Source organism: Lathyrus oleraceus, chromosome 7 (genome assembly GCF_024323335.1).
Source record: "Lathyrus oleraceus cultivar Zhongwan6 chromosome 7, CAAS_Psat_ZW6_1.0, whole genome shotgun sequence".
Taxonomy (NCBI): domain Eukaryota; kingdom Viridiplantae; phylum Streptophyta; class Magnoliopsida; order Fabales; family Fabaceae; genus Lathyrus; species Lathyrus oleraceus.
In genome coordinates, this window is record NC_066585.1 from 423,237,724 (window position 1) to 423,258,926 (window position 21,203).

Below are 21,203 nucleotides of genomic sequence, written 5' to 3' on the forward strand. Positions count from 1 at the left end.
AAAGTGGTCACCAATTTCATGTCATTTGGATTTATAATGATAGAGTTATGCATTTTTGAAGTTGAGGAAAATCACTTGTTCAATGGTATAGGGCAAAAATGACCTATAATGTATCCTCATATCACATGCTCATAAAAGTTTATTTAGCTCTCACTCTAAACATAAAGTTTGAAGTAGACATCTTGAATTTGATTGTGAAACTTGGAAATATTTAATATCATAAAAATTGAGCAAGTTATGGTCTTGGGAAGTTGACTTTCAAATTAGGGTTTAGACAAAATGACCTATAATGTTTCAACATTTAAAATGACATTCCAAGAAAAATTAACTCTAGAATTCAACATGAAAGTTGTTTGGAATGTCATTTAGAGTAACTTGATCTTGGAATCATTTTCATATGTTGAAAATTGTAGGAGATATGGTCTAGGGAGACCCAGTTTTGATCAGATGAATTCATCTGGCCAACCACCATCAACCAACTTGCTAAATTCCAATTCTCTTGGCTTTCTAGGCTTATGGTAGATCATATATGCATAATATGATGAAATTTGAAGTGTCCCTTGAGAAATTTGATCAATTGGTGAGATAGCTTGTTGAAGAAGTTACTTAAGATACCCAGTCAAACTAGGGTTTCCAAGGCAAATCACCCCAAAATTCTTGAAGAATGCTTGATCAATATAACATGTAGAGATCATTGGGACTCATATATGATGCTTTGAGACATTGTGAATAAATCCTTGGTTATTCTCTTAGCTATGGGGGTCGTAAACCCTAGATATGAACTTGATAGATCAATGATGATCATGCCCTACCTACAAAACAGTTAGGCAAATGAAAAGACATATTTTTGGTATTTTGGTTAGTAAAATGATGGTATACAAGTATGATACAATCACATAGTGCTTCGTGATCTCTCCCAAAGCAAACCCAACGAAAGAGGGGTAAGGAGGATGCCAATCTATGATCCCAATGCCAATGCATATGATGAAATTGCATGAGGGATCTTAGGGTCAAAACTGGGGTCTTACAGCTGCCCCTATTTAAGGACATTCTAACTGATGAGGTGAAGGTTAAAATCTTCATATCGACTCAGTAGAATGGGCTTAAATAACAACATATAGAAACAAATTTTGGTCCCTAAGAGACCTCGTGATGCATGTGATATGAATATGAAAGCAAATTCTTTGTGGGGAAATGTTGCCACAAAGGAAAAGAAATCAAAGTGACCAAAAGTCCGCAGGAGCGCAATGCATTCCGTAAGGAAAGCTCACCGGGGAAACAGAGACTCTGGAGGGGGAATAAAAGGGTTATGAGTAGGCCAGGCTACAACTTAAAAAAGCTGTTGGGGGACTCAGAGGAATTCCATAAAAATGGAAGGACTCAATCGGGGAAACGAAACATCTTCAAGGGAAACAAATAGATCAGGGTAAAGTTGACGTACTTGGATCATGCAGGAAAAGCGATGTCACTAAAGAAATACACACTCAACTCAACTAGGGAAGAAATAGACTTCAACACAGGAGGAGCAGAAATCTATTATCCACCACCGGTTACTGGGTAAGGAGATATTAAAGATCTGACAGAGAGGACACCCGTCATCGGTTAGGATGAACATATCAAGGATGACTCACTGGGAGACCACCGGGAGGGTATACTCATTACCGGTTACTGGGTAAGAATAGCCTTGCTGGGGAGAACTGCAGAAATAGGATTTACAACTACCCGTTATTGGGCAGAAGACCAAAGATGAGAATATTTGTCACCAGTTAAAGTGAACATATCAAGGATAGACTTAAAGGAAAGAAAATCCATCATCGGTTAGGATGAACATATCAAGGATAAACTTGCCTGGGGATGTTAAGGAGGATATCCGTCATCGGTCAAGATGAACATATCAAGGATAAACCAACTGAACAAAAAGTAGGAATTATATCTATCGAATGCTGGGTAGAAAACCATCAAAGAGAAAATCTGTCATTGGTTAGGATGAACATATTAAGGATTAACTATGCAAGGAGAGAAATAGGAATTACATCTGTCAGTTACTAGATAGACTACCAGCAGAGAGAAAAATCCGTCACCGACTAGGATGAACATATCAAGCATTAACTCTGCAGGGGGAAAGTAGGATTTACAACTGTCGGTTACTAGGCAGAAGACCACAAAGAGAAGGAAACCCGTCATCGGTTAGGATGAACATATCAAGGATATACTTCTGGGGAAACATAGAAATGAATCCACTGGGGACTCTACTGAGGAGAAAAACAAGGGTACTTTTGCCGGGTATTGGGCAAAAAGTAACAAACTGCAAACTAAGAAGCATATTACCAGTTACTGGGTAATAAACTCTTAGGGGACCCAAAACATCTATCTAGGTAAGATCTAGAAAGAAACGGTCAATCAAGACTCAAACCAATGAGGATATAACTCAAGGGGAGTGATTCCATCCAGATAATCAACTAGGGAGGAAACTAAAATAATAATCATCCACGAGGAGATAACTCAGTGAGGAAGGGAGAAAGGTTAAAGTCTTTCTGCTTAAGGGGCTGACACTCTACAATTGAGAGATGACAGACACCAGACTTGTATGGGGATAAAGTACCGCCATAATAGAGAATAAGAATCTCAAATAATGAATCGATAATGATGCGATTATGCAATTATGAGATTATATGAGTGTATATGTATATGTATATGTATATGTATATGTATATATAATGATTATGATGATAAAACAATCGCAAAGGATATAAAGGTGTCGCAAAAATGAATCATCGATACAATCCTCGGTCAATCCACAAAAGAGGGAGACAAATGCTAGAGAAAAGAGAGATCTACATCCCACGGGCTCAACCCTAGCCGGGGAAGGATGAGATCTGTTGAGGAAAGGAGACGTTTATCGAATCTGTGGGGGATTTTAAGTCAACACCATATTGAATGGAAGACAACCGTACAGAGGATAAACGCAAATAGCTGCTTAGAAACCAAGAGGAGACTCTGGCTGGAAGTGAGCCGGATGGCAACTAGTGGGGAAACCAAAGTTCTACTGCCATTACGCAATCTACTGAGGAAACCCTCCTCACTCTGTTGGAGATCAAAACTGGCTGGGTAATCACTGATTCTGCCGGGAACTTATGCACAAACTCCACTGGGGACAAACACTCCGCAGGGGAACTGAATCGACCAACTTGGCTGAGGATAACTGAGGGTTAACTGCTCGGAGAAACCATCAATGCTCCACGCTTAGGGCTTGCTGTTTTTTGAATTTCTATTGACATTTCTTTTTACTTGCTCTTAAAATTCATGCTTTTATATGTTAAATAAAAATGATTTTGATTTAAAATTTTAATTTCGAAGATGATCATAATAAAATTTAAAACTATTTGGCTGAAGTAAATAAGAGTGGAAACAATTGGATAAAAGTTCAACTTTATTTAATAGAATGGTAGTCTGTAAATGATAAGACTCCATAGATTTTTACAAAGTTGAAAATGGTAATTTACATGGAAAAGGGTTACATTGAATACGAATGGTCACTAATCCTTCTGCCAACTCTTGATATCCGTTGTGCTTTTGGCTGCTATTGGGGATGATGAATCAACGTCAACCCTTGTGCTCAACAAAGTTTCTCCAAGACTGGAAGATCAGCAGAATGCAATTACTTACCCAAATCCTTAATTTTTGCATAAGTTGCCCCAGGGTGGGGTATCCAACTTTTCGGGAAAATTATTTTCTGTTTTATGTCTCTAATTTTTGCCTCGATCGCCCTTTCGGGTTTTCAATCCACCAAGACGCTCATTTTTGCCTAAGCCGCCCTTTCGGGATTTCAACTTAGCGAGTTGTTCTTTTATTTTTAGGTGAAGTATTTCTTGACTGCATCTGCGTTCACAAGACGAGTGAACTCTTCACCATCCATAGTTGTAAGAATCAAAGCACCTCCTGAAAAGGCTCTCTTAACAACATATGGGCCTTTCTAATTAGGAGTCCATTTGCCCCTAGCATCTGGTTTGAAAGATAAAATCTTCTTGAGCACAAGGTTACCTTTCCTGAATACCCGAGGTCTGACCTTCTTATCAAAAGCTTTCTTCATCCTTTGCCGATACAGTTGACCATGACACATGGCAGTCAATCTCTTCTCTTCAATTAAATTCAACTGATCATACTTGGTCTGACACCATTCAGCCTCAGTCAACTTGGCTTCCATGAGCACACATAATGAAGGAATCTCAACCTCTACGGGGAGCACTGCTTCCATACCATACACAAGAGAGAAAGGGGTTGCCCCTGTTGAAGTGCGAATGGACGTACGATACCCATGCAAAGCAAATGGGAGCATCTCATTCCAATCCTTATACATTACAACCATATTCTAAATAATCCTCTTGATGTTCTTATTTGCAGCTTCAACAACCTCATTCATCTTGGGTATGTAGGGGGAAGAATTATGATGTGCAATCTTGAAGTCTTTGCAAAGAGCTTCCATCATATTATTATTAAAGTTCGATTCATTATCAGTAATGATCTTACTTGGCACACCATATCGGCATATAGTCTGATTCTTGATAAACCTTATAACAACTTGCTTGGTGACATTCGCATACGATGCCGCTTCAACCCATTTTGTGAAGTAATCAATTGCCACTAAGATGAAACGATGTCCATTCAAAGCTTTAGGCTCAATCATGCCAATCATATCAATTCCCCACATGGAAAAGGGCATGGGGAGGAAATAACGTTCAACAGTGTCCGAGGAACATGAATCTTATCTACATATATTTGACACTTGTGGCATTTCTTCACAAATTTGCAACAATCCGATTTCATTGTCAGCCAATAGTAACATGCTCGCAACATCTTCTTCGCCATTGCATGCCCATTGGAATGAGTACTAAAAGAACCTTCATGGACTTCAGTCATCAACAGGTCTGCTTCGTGTCTATCCACGCATCTGAGCAAAACCATATCGAAGTTTCTTTTATACAATACATCACCATTCAGGTAGAAATTGCCGGCTAATCTTTTCAAAGTCTTCTTATCTTTCAAAGATGCCCCAGACGGGTAAATCTGACTTTGGAGGAAACACTCGATGTCATAATACCACGACTTTTCGTCTTTGACCTCCTCAACAAAAAACACATGAGTTGGCCTATCAAGAGGCATCACAGTCAAATTGGGAACCCTATTCCAATACTTCACTACAATCATTGATGCCAATGTTGCAAGAGCATTTGCCATCCGGTTTTCATCTTGAGGGATATGATGAAACTCAACCTCTGTCAAGAAAGTTGAAATACTTCTTGCATAATCTCTATATGGTATCAAACCGGGTTGATTTGTCTCCCATTCACCTTTGATCTGATTCACAACCAAAGCTGAATCTTTAAAGGCATCTAAATGCTTGATTCTGAGATCAATGGCCTCTTCGAGTCCCATAATGCAAGCCTCGTATTCTGCCATGTTGTTTGTACACTTGAAAGTCAATCTGGCTATAAAGGGAAAATGCGTTCCTTGAGGAGTAATAATCATTGCCCCAATGCTATTACCATATTGATTAACAACTCCATCAAATACCATGCCCCAACGGGAACCAGGTTCTGGCCCTTCTTCAAGAAATGGTTCATCGTAGTCTTTCATTTTCAATCACAAGATCTCTTCATCAGGAAAATCATACTGCACTGACTGGTAATCTTCAATTGGTTGGTGAGCCAAATGGTCAGCCAAGATACTACCTTTGATCGCCTTCTGAGATCGGTATTCAATATCATACTCAGATAACAACATTTGCCAATGGGCAATCTTCCCAGTTAAAGCAGGCATCTCAAAAATATACTTGATTGGATCCATTTTGGATATCAACCAAGTGGTATGATTCAACATATATTGACGCAGACGCTTAGCAGCCCAAGCCAATGTGCAACAAGTCTTTTCTAGCATAGAATACCGAGTCTCACAGTCGGTGAACTTCTGAGGTAGTAAATTGCATATTCTTTCTTTCCAGTTTCATCTTGCTGACCAAGAACACAACCCATACTATCTTCAAGCACAGTCAAATACATGATCAATGGTCTTCCTTCAACAGGTGGAGACAAAATCGGAGGTTCAAGTAGATACTCTTTGATACTGTCAAAAGCTTTCTGGCAGTCTTCGGTCCAATCACAAGACTGATCTTTCCGAAGAAGCTTGAATATAGGCGCACATGTGGCAGTCATGTGTGAAATGAATCTTGAGATATAATTCAATCGGCCGAGAAAACCTCTAACTTGCTTCTCAGTTTTGGGTGCAAGCATCTCTTGTATTGCTTTGACCTTTATAAGATCAACTTCAATACGCTTCTCGCTAACAATAAATCCCAACAACTTACCAGAACGAACACCAAAGGTACACTTATTGGGATTCAAGTGGAGTTTGTACTTCCTCAAACGCTGGAATAACTTCAACAAATGCTCAACATGTTCTTCTTCATCAATCGATTTAGCAATCATATCGTCGACATAAACTTCAATCTCTTTATGCATCATATCATGAAAAAGAGTAGTCATTGCTCTTTGGTAAGTTGCACCAGCATTCTTTAAACCGAAAGGCATCACTCTATAAAAGAATGTTCCCCAAGGTGTAATGAATATGGTCTTCTCCATATCTTCGGGTGCCATCTTGATCTGATTATATCCGGAAAATCCATCCATAAACGAAAAGAATTTGAATTTAGTAGTATTGTCTACCAACATATCAATGTGTGGCAGAGGAAATCATCTTTTGGACTGGCTTTATTCAAATCTCTGTAATCAACACACATGTTGACTTTTCCGTCTTTCTTCCGCACAGGCACAATATTAGCCACCCATTGTGGATACTCAACGGTCACAAGGAAACCAGCATCAATCTGCTTCTGCACTTCTTCTTTGATTTTCACTGCCATATCACGATGAGTTCTCCTCAATTTCTGCTTGAATGGCGGGCATTCTGGCTTCAACGGAAATCTATGCTCCACAATCTCATAATCCAAACCAGGCATGTCTTGATAGGACCAAGCAAACACATCTGAATACTCTCGAAGAAGATCAACCAACCCCTTCTTCGCATCTGGACACAGTCGAGACCCAATCTTGACTTCCTTCACATCCTCTTCGGAACCCAAGTTGACTAACTCAATCTGCTCTTCGAATGGCCGAATGGCTTTTTCTTCATGCTCAAGAAGACAAGACAATTCATCACTCACTTCTTCATCACTTTCTTCCTTAGCCTCAAACACAGGAAATTCAAAATTTGGAGAAGGAGAAGGATCATTGTATTCAACGGGGTTAGGAACCAACCTGCATAATGATTTGATATTTTGATTTTAGAGAAGCGGATTTGTGACCAAATATTATACAAATGGATAATTTATATTATTTATTTATGTCTTTTGTGATTACCATTTTCAAAATAAAGCAAAAATTAAAACAAAACATCATAGATGTGGATGAATAGAATTAATTTTATTGATGATCAAATTTGAAATGCATAACAATGTTCACTCCCCCCTTAGGCATAGGAGAAGGATTTTTTAAAAACAAATAAAGGCAATTACTTAGATTGATGCAAAATAACAGGAATATCAACAACAGTCCAATTGTTGCAAGCCTTTCCATGTGTCACAAAATTGGTGCAGTTTTCCTCTTTGTCATCCTCTAGCACAGCAGCTAAGTGTTGTTCATTGCCTTGAATGAACCCTCCGCTACAGAAGCTAAGTTGCATATCCTCTGATCTGGAAGTTCATGAACCTTGCTAAAAACCCAGACCGTCTCTGCCCTTGTTGTTGGAGACCTCTACCATTCGCCCCCACTGGTCGACATTTCCTTCTTCAACAATCTTCCTTGCATCTTTCAATGAGGACATAGGTGCCCTAACCCTCTTTCCAGCAGCAATAGATAAAGCTTGGAATGGATTTCCAACCTCATCTTCAGCTTCAACATAAGAGAAAGATGACAAGTGGCTAACCAACAACGCCTTTTCACCGCCAACGATTACAAGCTTCCCATTCTTGACAAATTTGAGCTTCTGATGTAGTATGGAGGTAACAGCTCCCCCCTCACATATCCATGGCCTTCCCAATAGACAACTGTAGGCCGGGTGGATATCCATTACTTGAAAAGTAATTTGGAAGTCACTCGGACCTATCTTCACTGGAAGGTCCACTTCTCCTATCACTATTTTGCGTGAACCGTCAAAAGCTTTGACGATTACACCACTATACCTCATAGGCGCTCCTTGATATGACAACTTTGAAAGAGTTGACTTTGGCAGCACGTTCAACGAAGACCCGATGTCAACCAGTACATTGGATAAAGCGTCGTCTTTGCAATTCATCAAGATATGCAAATCCAAATTATGGTTCCTACCCTCCTCGGGGAGTTCTTCGTCACAGAAACTGAGATTATTACAGGAAGTGATGTTAGCCACAATATGATCAAACTGATCCACCGTAACATCATGTTCCACAAATGCTTGCTCTAGAACTCTTTGCAGTGCTTCTCTGTGCGCTTCTGAATTTATAAGGAGAGATAGTACTGAAATTTTTGAGGGGGTTTGGAGCAGCTGCTCCACCATGTTAAACTCACTCTTCTTTATTAGCCTAAGTACCTCATCATTATCATTAGTCTTCAAATTGCTGGATTCACCAGACTGACGCTTTGAAGTGCTAATCGGATCTACTGCAGGTACTTCCACCTTCTTACCAACTGTTGAATCTTCCACATCTTTTGGTAACACCGGCCCAAACACTCAAATGCTACGGGTCACCTTAGTAACATCAGCAATGCTCACGATAGAACTGGTCGTAGGCAATGGAAACTCTTGACCATTCTTCAACATAGTTGCATTATACTGATACATAACAGCTTTATCGGATGAATACGGGACTGGGCCCGCTAACCGTATGACCAACGGTGATACCGATCTTTGACTGATACTGTTACTGTTATTGCTGTCATACTGAATCACCACCCTCTCGGGGTTCTTAAACACTGGAACGATAACATTCACATCGTCATCTACATGACGGGATTGAACAATTTGAATCATACCCTTATCCATCAACTATTGAATGTCTCTTTTCACAATCATACAACCCCTCGGGTTGACACTGCAGATAGTACAACCATCATGGTCATGCTCACAATGGCTTACCATACAAATGTCCTTATGCATCGTCACCAAAGACCTTCTGATGAAACATATATCAAACACTTTGAACTCCCAAGGAATGCCGTCTACCATATTAACAGATGAATTTCCGTGGGCTGGCAATGGGTTTGCTTTCACATTAGGTGCGCGGTCTTCAAAGGACATCATTCCACTTTTCACTAACTTCTGAACTTCATACTTGAGAGGGTAGCAGTTCTCAATGTCGTGTCCGGGTGCTCCTTGATGAAAAGCACAACGGAGGTTAGGCTTGTACCACCATGGAAGTGGTTTAGGGATTTGTGGTGGATTCCTCGGTTGGAGATGGATAAAGCTTTGCATAGGTCATAGGAATTTGGTCAAAAGAGACCTTCTTCCTCTTGAAAGTTTGTTGTTGATGATTGTTGGTATTGTTGTTGTAGATGTTTATTCGTTGTTGTGGTTGTTTCTATTGACGTTGTTGTTGTTGTTGAATTGGTGTTGATTGATTTGCTGAAAATACTAGGATTACTGATGACACTTGATGATGGTGTTGACGAGGTGGTTGATTCCTTCTGGTCTGAGGCCTCCTCTGCCTCCCACTGGAAATTGTGTTGGTTTCATTGTCTTTCTTCTTACTGAAACTGCTGACATATCTCTTGCTTGACGATACCTCCTCTTTTGACAACCGTCCCTCTTGGACACCTTCTTCAAGCCTCATCCCCATGTTTACCATTTCGGTAAAGTCATTGGGGGCACTGGCGATCATGCGTTCATAGTAAAATGAACTCAGGGTCTTCAAAAAGATCTTGGTCATATCCTTTTCCTCTAAAGGAGGGGTGATCTGGGAAGCTAATTCTCTCCACCTATGCGCATACTCTTTGAATGTCTCCCTATCCTTCTGAGCTATAGACCTCAATATGTCTCTATCAGGCGCCATATTTATATTATACTTATACTGTTTGACAAAAGCTTCTCCCAAATCGTTGAAAGTGAGGATGCTTGCACTGTCTAATCTCATATACCATATGAGCGCAGCACCGGTCAGACTGTCTTGGAAGTACTGGATTAACAACTGATCGTTATCTGTTTGGGTAGTCATTTTACGGGCATACATCACCAAATGACTGAGAGGACATGAGTTCCCTCTGTATTTTTCAAAGTCAGGCACTTTGAACTTCACTGGAATCTTCACATTCGGCATCAGACATAATTCAGCAACACTTTTTCCAAACAAGTCCTTACCTCTCAATCTTTTCAACTCCTTGCGCAGCTCAAAAAATTGATCCTTCATCTCATCCATTTTCTCATAAATATCCGGGCCCTCAGATGGCTTGGAATGATAAATGGTGTCTTCCACACGAGGTAAGGTGTGCACGACGGGAGGTGGCACATACATGACCGGGCTAGATGCCGGCATGGAAGCAAATGTAGGCGCAAAGCCTTCAGGCACGAAGTTTGGCAGCATTCGCCAAGGGAATCCGGCAGGCATGGGAGGCGCAAAATGAGCGATAGCAGCAGGCATGGTAGAGGTAGCCACCTCTTAAATAACGGTCCTCTGAGGAGGAAGAGTTGCGGGTGTTGGAGAAGACTGGCTTTATGCAGCTAGAATTGACTCCATCATGGCAGTCAGGCGGACGATCTCATCCTTTAGCTCTCTATTCTCTTGCTCAAGATGTTCCATGATTCTGGAGTGATTGGCGCGAGTGTTGTACCAATGAGTCAGCTTGGCTAAAGCAAAGAAGAAACACCAATGAGACATCTGGCGAAAGAGAGACTTGCTTATGCACATGATGCATAAAATGTAATGCTTGTTTATTTATTTTTGTTTTCAAAGAACTTACTATATTATTTTCAAATATATATATTTTAACAATTGTAAAAATTTGATATGACCAAAAATCTCTTTTCATTTATAATTGGAAGGATTACATTGAGTACAATTTCAGAAACCAAATGGAAAGTACAAGAGTAGAGGAGACTAGTCATCCTAAGGATCCCTAACAATAATGTCATAAGATTTGGCTGTAGGCGCGTACTTCCTTCGAATGCGTCGAATCTCGGTCTCGAAAGAAGCCTTCATCTGAGTCTTCTCGAGGACAAGCTGATCAACAATCTTCTTCCAAGCAACGGAAGGCTGAGGAATGCTAGACGATGAAACCTCTGGCTCTCTCTGTCTCTCTCTGTCTCTTTGTCACTCGGTCTTCAAGTAGCTCAATGAGTGCATCTTTGTCCCTAGACTCCAGCTGCAACTCCTCATGTTTTTTGCTCAAAGCACAAAAATGCTCTTCCCACATATCCTTCTCTTGCTTCATCTTGGCGAGTGCGTCTTCCAACTCCTCTAAATCTTGGTTAGGGAGAGTTAATGGCTCAACCACAACCACAGACATAGGTCTCTCACAAGGATAAGGCATCTTCAACTCCAAAGCTCTCTTCTTCACCCAAAGAGTGTAAGCTTCCAAAGCTACACAATTGTGCGGACCAAGCTCGGATCTTCCCTTCCTATGTACATTATGCCAAGCTTGCACAATCTTCTGCTTCAAATGTTGGGAATATTTACCCTCTTGATAGAAAAGACCTTCTAACAAAGTGTTATTAGGTTTGTCTCTCAAGGGGAACCCAAGTTGACGACGAGCCAAAGCAGGGTTGTAGTTAATTCCTCCTTGTGTACCAATGAGAGGCACATTAGAGAATTCACCACAATAATCAATAATCTCCAAACTTCTCAAAGAAGGATCATACCAAACTATATCATCATTAGTGAGAGACATAAGTCTCTGAGACCACCGTAGACATTGTTTGTTCTCCATAAAAGCAGGTGTCTGAGGCAAGTGTGAAATAAACCACTTGTACAGAAGAGGAATGCAACAGACAATAGTCCCACCACCTTTAGAGTTCCTTAGATGCAAAGAGAAATACATATCACCCAACAATGTAGGCACATGATTCCCAATCAAGAAAATTCTAATGGCGTTAACATCAACAAAATCGTCAATGTTAGGGAATAAAGCTAAACCATAGATGAGAAACACAAAGATAGCTTCAAAAGCGTCTATACTATCGGCTTGAGCAAAGGCAGTAGCTTCCTTGATGAGGAAATCAGATGGTAACCCAAACAATCCTCCTTTCTTCACCCAATGAGACTCTATCTCAGACTTCTTCAAGTGAAGAGCTTCAGCAATAAGATGAGATATGGGAATCTCTTCCAACCCACTAAAAGGTACCTTGCTAGAAACAGGTATTCCCAAGAGATGAGCATACTCCTCTAACGTAAGCACAAGCTGATAATCCGGAAAAGTGAAGTAACGGTAGAGAAGATCATAGAACTGCACCAACACACTGAAACGTCCTTCAATTACATCAGCAGACAAGATAGACAGAAGCTCCCCACGGCGTTGTTTGAAGTCCAAAGGATCTAATACAAAAGATGCTAGCTTCCTTAACTCTTTCAAGTCGGAACATCTGAAACTGTACTTCTTAGTGTTCCTTCATCCACAATCCATGGTCTGAAAATATTTGCAAATAATACCTCAGTTCCTTGAAATTTTGGTGTGATGAATGTTATGATGCGTATGAATGCATGAATGCAACAATCATAAATAAGGGATCACACACAAGGCAATCAAACAAAGGTCAAGGGATGAATCAAGTGATTTTCAAGATCAATCATCCATTTTGGTGGATTATGGTTCTCACCTTATCAACACCCAAGTTCCATTGACATTGACAAATCTTGATTGGATCAACAAAGAATCAAGGGTTTGTTGTGAGTCACGAGCATGGAGTATGGGTAAGAACCATCCCAAAGGAGTGAACTAAGGGTAGAAACCTGTAGATCATGTTCTAAAAAGTTCCCAGGGTCTTAATTCTATCTATCGGATATTACAGGTTAAGATGACTGACTCATCGACCCATAATATTCTCAAGAGAAACTCGTCTGAGTGTAGTATCGCGTAACAACTGTTATCAAGTCTACACTTGAACAGTCTCCGCACTACGACCTAAATAGGCCAATGGGGGGTTTAAATGTTCTATGGTCCTCAGCTTCTCGGACCCAAATTAGAGATAGTAATGCCTAACCACAAATACTTGTGTGACATTTCCAAATCCAAAAGGGTCTCCACTGAGCAGAAGGATCTCAAGCCAACTTGTTAAGGACTACTCCACACAAATCGAACATGACTATACCATCCTCCTATCTTAATTGCATTCAAGTTAGGGTTAAAACTTATCTCACCACTCAGAGATCACTAAACACAACAAGCAGATTATATCACACAAATATACATACATCACATATATACAATTATATACACACAAAAAAGTAGGCTAAACCCACTGGATACTACTCCCCAACAGAGTCACCACTTAATCTGTAGCGGTAAATTCATGATCGTCGAGTTATGGATAAGAAAGACATCAAATAACAAGAGGCGCCACTGCGCTTTTATTGTTTCCAAGGGAAAAGGGAAAAGTACGAACAAAACCCCAAAATAAGAAGTTTTCAAATTAAAACTAATAAAATGCCAGAGATTATAGGTAAGGGGGTTGGTTATACAGAGGGAAGGTGTTAGCACCCAAAGTGTCCTAGGTACTCCTAGGGAACCCTTTCTTGTGTGCATATGTATTTTGTACAAAGTGATGTTTACAAACAAATAGAACAGGGGGATGAGAAAAGAATTTATTAATTATATTTATATGTTTGACAAGACCTTCGGACTTGTGCCTACGTACCAATATAAGAATGAGGGATCAAGACCTCGTAGTTCGTGATACAAATATTAAAGTGGATGCATTGCTTTTCACAAAAAAGTAAGTTTGAAAGGCATAAGGGCCTAGAAAATGGTTTGAATGAGTTAGTCCTTTTTGGCTTTTGAAAATTTTAAGTCGGGTATAATTAAGTTTATTTACAAGTTTGATTTAAGAAAGAAGTTTGAAAATGCAATGGCTTAAGGCCAAAGTTTCTAGTTTGCAAAAAAAATGGTCAAAGTTTGAAAATTTACAAACACATGCAAAGAATATTTTTGAAAGGAGAGAGATTTTGAAATTAAAGAATATGGGGAGGAGATGAAAAGACTAATCTTAAGCATAAATTTAAAAGTTAAGAGTTGAAAAGATCTGACCAATGGGTTGATATCCAATAGGCAAGAATGCCATATAGAAACCCAAATTCCCTTGGACATTAGAATCAAGCAACAAATAATGCATAACATATTAACTTGAAGAGCAAGGCATCAAATAAAGATGGCCACATCCAAGCTTTAACCACTCCATAATCTTCTTCAAATTGGCCCATGTAGCAGATGAATTCCACAAGTCCCAGGTTCAAAATAACAGCTTCACAATGATCATGTTGCAGATGAACTCAGATGGAACTTTAATGATGGATCAGATGAAGTTTCAAATTGAAAGCACTTTGTTACATTAAAGTTGGCATTGGCCAAGTCTTTTTGCATAGGGATGTTGTCTAAACTCTAAGTCCAATTGTCCAAGATCAAACCAACAGTCCACACAATAGTTTTTTAGGGTTTTTGTTCTTATTATGTACATTAATGGTCAAAGACCACACAAGAAAACAAGATATGTACAAACAAGATATATCACACAATATGGTCCAAGTGGACAAAGTGAAAATGACATTAACATAAACAATTAGAATGGAATGAATAATGGCAAATGAATAAGGCTTAAAGATAAAGTGCATTAAAAGTAAAAGACTTGAAATTAAATGTTAGTTGTTAATGAGTTAGAAGTTAGTATTGCTTTTGCTTTTTGTTTTAAGTCATTCTTTGGAGAACACTCAACCCACTTATCACAAGCATGGATCCTTGAACCAAGACCATCTTCCAAAGGAAGGAAAAAAAGGCCAAGTTTCCACACAATACCATGAAAGAGAGGAGACTTACAATCTCACTAACTAGAATGCTATGCCTTTTTGTGTCATAAATTTATCGCTATGTTAAGCAATCATAATTGGAGTTATGTAGAAGTCACAACTATTTGAGATCGGGCAATAAAATTTTGGTGTTAATGCATGTTAGAGACATAGTATAATGGACTATGCTCATGAAACATAGGACACACAAAAAGAATATGCAAAAGAGGTGGCTTAATCTCACCCATAATTATGTTGATTTTTCAATCAACTAGCCTTAGGACCTTGAGATATCATAGGCCAAATGAAATGGATGCATAAAGAAGGGGAATTAGATGAAGAGGGAGGGAAATGGATCAAAACTCAAATTGGACAAAGGAGGACTTTTACCAAATTAAGATCATTCATTCATTTTGGGAGATGGAATGTACATTCCATCAATCCCCTAAATCCAATGATCTTAACCTAACAAAGTCAAATAAACCTTGACCAAGGCCCAACAACACAAGTCAAACTTATACAAACAATCAAAATGGCTCAACACATTTATTTGACATTTATTCAATCTAAAAATATTAAAAATAATGCATTAAATTAAATATGGTTTGCCAAATTCCTAAAACCTCATCAAAAAACCAAAGAAATGGCCATGAGATTTATCATAGGTCAAACAAGGTCAAAGGACCTTGGAGAGAAAATTTCAGAATTTTTGGAGACTTAAAAGTATTTTTAAACAATTAAAAATATTCAAAAAATCAATTAAATCATGAAAAATATTAATAATGATCCAAAAAACAATTTTAATTCAAAATATGAAAGAGGATTTTTTTTAGTTTTTTTGGTGAAACTCTCATATTTTTTGGATCAATATTAAAATTAATATGAATTAATGAAAATAAAACAAATTAAATGAAATTGAAATAATCAGAAAAAACGTGGACCACTTGATCTCCCTCATTAATTTAGGTAGTAGATCAAGTGGATGAAAATGCGCGCTCCATGGTACATTTGAGTCAGCGTGCCACACCAATGGTAATCAGAACCAACGTGTGAGATTAAAACATTTCAAATGAGATCAATGGCTCAGAACCTGTCCAGCACACCACCGGCGCTGGAACTCCAGTCACCTTCTCAAGCGAGGCTCACCGGACTGGTTCAGTCATCACCATCACATAAATGAAAAAGGAGGACATGATCTGAAACAAAAAATGTCGTAGAGCACGAATCTGACCTCAATTTTAACTAACTCCACATATATAGAAAGATATGAGGAGTTGAATTTTAAGGTGTGTCAATTGAGTTGCTTCGATTTGACCTTAAAGAAACTCAATCTTCTTGCCTACATTGGTAGGACTTCAGACAACCAAAGATCTAAGAGAATTGATGAGAATTGAGTGAGAATCGAAGAGAAGAAGATTTCTAAAAATAACCTTCAATGCTCTGTAGAACTGGATCTTGCTTGCTTCAAACTTGACTTGATCACACTCGAGGAGCTTGCAGAAGTGGTTTGGCAATGGAACAAATCTTTGGATCCTGGAGTTTCTGAATCTCCAAACAGTGAGATTCAAACTCAATTTTCAAGTTGAAAATTCTCAGGTTTTCCTTCGAATTGTGAGGGTTTCAATTGGGAGGAAAATCTGGCGCGCAAGGTGTGTTTGAAATGAGCTCAGAGGCCTTGTATTTATAGCGTTTGGGATTGATAATTGCACACTTGAAATTTTGCTAAATTTGGCAATGTGATGCACAAGCTTGCATGGGCGTGTACAGGCCCATGAAGCAATCCACTATGATCCAATTGCAACTTTTCTGAAGTTCAAATGATGCTTGAATGGCAAGGCAATGTGAAATGGAGTTTTGGACATTTGATTTTTCCACTTGATGCAGACCTGTTAAGGCCATGCGCAGCCCTAGTAAACCTCATCCAAAATGCATGAAATATGACTCTTTAGAAATCTTAGGTCAAGGGGAACAAGTTTGACGTTGAACACCTTTTCATTTGGGACTTGGATCATGGTGAATTTTGAGGTGGAAGTTTGGAAATTTCAACATGTTGAAAAAGTTTCTAGGTATCAAGTCATATACCTCAATGTTCCACCTTGCTTAACTTTTTATGTGTGCTCCAAAAGAGAAACGTGTCTTCATCAAAGTTGTAGATATTTCAAAGACATTCAAAATGGCCACCAATTGCATGTCATTTAGATTTGGAATGATAGAGTTATGCATTTTTGAAGTTGAGGAAAATCATTTGTTCAATGGTATAAGGCAAAAATGACCTATAATGTATCCTCATATCACATGCTCATAAAAGTTGATTTAGATCTAACTCCACACATGAAAGTTGAAGTATACATCTTGAATTGCATTGTGAAACTTGGAAATGTTTCATCTCATAAAAATTGAGCAAGTTATGATCTTGGGAAGTTGACTTTCAAATTAGGGTTTAGACAAAATGACCTATAATGTTTTAACATCTAAAATGACTTTCCAAGCAAAATTAGCTCTAGACTTTAACATGAAAGTTGTTTGGAGTGTCATTTAGAGTAACGTTGATCTTGGAATAATTTTCATATGGTGAAAATTGTAGGAGATAAGATCTAGGGAGACCCAATTTTGATCAGATGAATTCATCTGGCCAACCACCATCAACCAACTTGCTAAATTTCAATTATATTGACTTTATAGGCTCATGGTAGACCATATATTCATAATATGATGAATTTTTAAGTGTCCCTTGCGAAATTTGATCAATTGGTGAGATAGCTTGTTGGAGAAGTTACTTAAGATACCCAGTCAAACTAGGGTTTCCAAGGCAAATCACCCCCAAATTCTTGAAGAATGCTTGATCAATATAACATGTAGAGATCATTGGGACTCATATATGATGCTTTGAGACATTGTGAATCAATCCTTGGTTGTTCTCTTAGCTATGAGGGTCTTAAACCCTAGATATGAACTTGATAGATCAATGATGATCATGCCCTACCTACAAAAGAGTTAGGCAAATGCAAAGACATATTTTTGGTATTTTTGTTAGTAAAATGATGGTATACAAGTATGATACAATCACATAGTGCTTGGTGATCTCTCCCAAAGCAAACTCAATGAAATAGGGGTAAGAAGGATGCCAAGGTCTGATCCCAATGCCAATGCATATGATGAAATTGCATGAGGGATCTGTTGGTGTAAGCCCTAGAGGCCAATAATTTTGGTACTTGTATCAAATTATTTATTAATAATAAAAGGATTTTTCTTTATTACGGTTGTTTAATAAAGTCCCTAGAATAGCTAGTCCGTTTAATGCATCAAGTGTGACTTGATCATGAGACCACATTAAACATAAGGACACTATTCTTAAAGTATCCGTAGTCGAGCTTTATTGTGAAGTGGGATAACATTAAAGCATTAAGACTATTATGTTTGTAGACTGATGATCACATCTCATGGATCATGGATAAAGAGTTATCAAGTCTTAAACATAGGTATGAATATTAAGAGTAATATTTATACCGGATTGACCCGCTATGAGAATACTATATAGAAAGTTATGCAAAGTGTCATAAGTTATTCTCATGGTGATAATGGTGTGTATACCACTCTTCGACCTGAAACCACTATGGATCCTAGATGTAGAGTCGAGTGCTTTATTGCTGATCCAACATTGTCCGTAACTGGATAACCATAAAGACAGTTGATGGGTACTCCACAAAGCATGCTGAGGGACATGAGTGTCCTAGATGGAATTTGCCCATCCTGCGTAACAGGATAAATGTCTATGGGCCCAATATTGAACTGGACAAGGATGACACGGTCTATACCTTGTGTTCAATATAGACATAAGGGCAAAGGGGTAATTATACACATAATTATTATCACAGGAGGTTTTGTCAGATCACATGACATTTTCGTGACTTGGGTAGCAGTGATGTGTTGCTAGATACCGCTCACTGTTTATTATGTTAAATGCGTGATTTAATATAATTGCCAACGCCATGAAAACCTATAGGGTCACACACAAAGGACGGATTGATGAGAGATAGAGTAACTAAGGAACATCGTAAGGTACGGTGTACTTAAGTAGAATACGAAATATGGTAAGGTACCAAATACTTAAGTGATTTTGGCATATTATGAGATATGGGCAAAATGCACTTAAGTGGGCTTTTTGGCTTGAAGCCCACACAAGTGGTTCTATAAATAGAACTCTTGTGCAGAAGCATAACATGGGAATACAACACAACTGAAGAGTTGGAATTTCGTATCTCTTTCTTTCACTCAAAGCCTTCATTCATAACAGCTAGCACTGCGGTTGAAGGAATCTGTTCGTGTGGACTGAGTAGAGACGTTGTCATCGTTCAACGTTCGTGATCGCCCCGTGGATTTATATCCAAGGTTTTGATCGTTACAAGAGATATGCACCAAAGGTTTGAATCGCCACAAGAGGTAACGATTCTATCACTGATCATGCCCATTCGTAAGGATCACTAAATGGAGAAATTTTTAAATTCCGCTGCGCCTTGGATGGCAATTCTCCTTCAGTGGTATCAGAGCCACTTACGAAACCATGAATCTGATAACTGTTTTTGTTTTGTAATAATATGATTAAAGACAGAATGAATCAAAGATTAAATTGAGATCGATCAAGTCATATATATGATATATGTAACCTTGATGCAAAATACATTATATATGATATAGTGTTCTCGTTTCGTTCATTCAAACACTCAATGATTGTTTTCCTTTGAGCGATCCATGGTCATTTGCTTCTTGATCCGACATTAGTATGGTGAAGCAATGACGTGTTGATCAATCATACTGAATTAACAATCGAGATGTGTTTGATAGTCTGAAATTGGTGCATCAGGGTTAGTGACGGTACAAGGGTTGTGTTGTTAGAGAGTTATGCGATTGGGGTTGTGACTGCACAAGAGTTGTGCTTTCTAAACACTTTTTGGAACAGTGTTAACCGGTTAACGCATATGGTTAACCGGTTAACGCAATACGAAATAATTTTTTTTAAGGTTTTCAAACAGTGTTAACCGGTTAACGCAAGACGGAAAACAGTTTTCCAAGAGATTTTCAAACAGTGTTAACCGGTTAACACATTTGGTTAACCGGTTAACGCAAGACAGAAAATAATTTTTGAACAGATTTCAAACAGTGTTAACCGGTTAACGCATTTGGTTAACCGGTTAACGCAACGCAAAATTCACCCGTTCGGCTAAGTCAGTGCTTTAAAAGTATCAAGTGTTGATGCGAAAAACGACGTCGATTTTAAATGAATTGTTCATTAAAATTTCGGCTTTGCGTAGTGTGATCGATCGTCGAGATTTAATTTGATTTTAATTAATTAAAAGAATTAATAATGATAATAAAGTGTTTATTATTGTCTTGTGGTGATCGGTTATGGCCTTAGTTTTCCTTTATTCTGCTTTGGGTTTTAAAATACGACCTGCGTGTCGTGCCTCTCTCTTTATCTCCCAAATGTAACTTCTTTTCTCTTCTCACTGCCTCGTATGTAAAACGAGTTTCCTTTTGTAATGTAATAATATGAAGAAAGCAAAGAAGTCAGGGCCAAAGGAGGACAACCTGGAAGATCTTGCTTAGAGAAGCTTAGATCGTTGTAGGTTAGTTTAGGTTCCCTCATTGGCATGGGAGAACAATTGCGCTAGGGGCCATAACTGTTTCATTATGTATGTATGTATGTTGATGCATGTGAATGTATGTTGATGCATGTGAGAGACGGTTTATATGATAAACAAGCCGGTGAGATCAGAAAAATTGCAATTCCCTCAAATTAAATATTAAGTTTATGCTTTCCAAGTTTTAACACTCATCAAGACTAGTAATGGATCATGTAGGTTTCGCCTACGCGAGGTGCATGTTCTATATTAGTAAGATGCGATGGGATAATTGTAATATCCAACTGTTAAAACAATGGGTCAAACTTAATTAAACAAATTATAATAAGATTGTAAATGTTTAGAAGCAAGAGTTGGGAATGATCCATATGATGGATTGGAATAAGGAGTTATTCACCCAACTGAAATTTTCGTGAGTTGTATGAGATACAATTGGAAGGAGTTCCTACCTAAATAACCTAGTTTTGTGTAATCCGCCTACGCGGACTTAGAACGAAGTGAAATATGGATCTCGACCCACTAGAAAATCTTCCAACGGGATTTTCCGAATC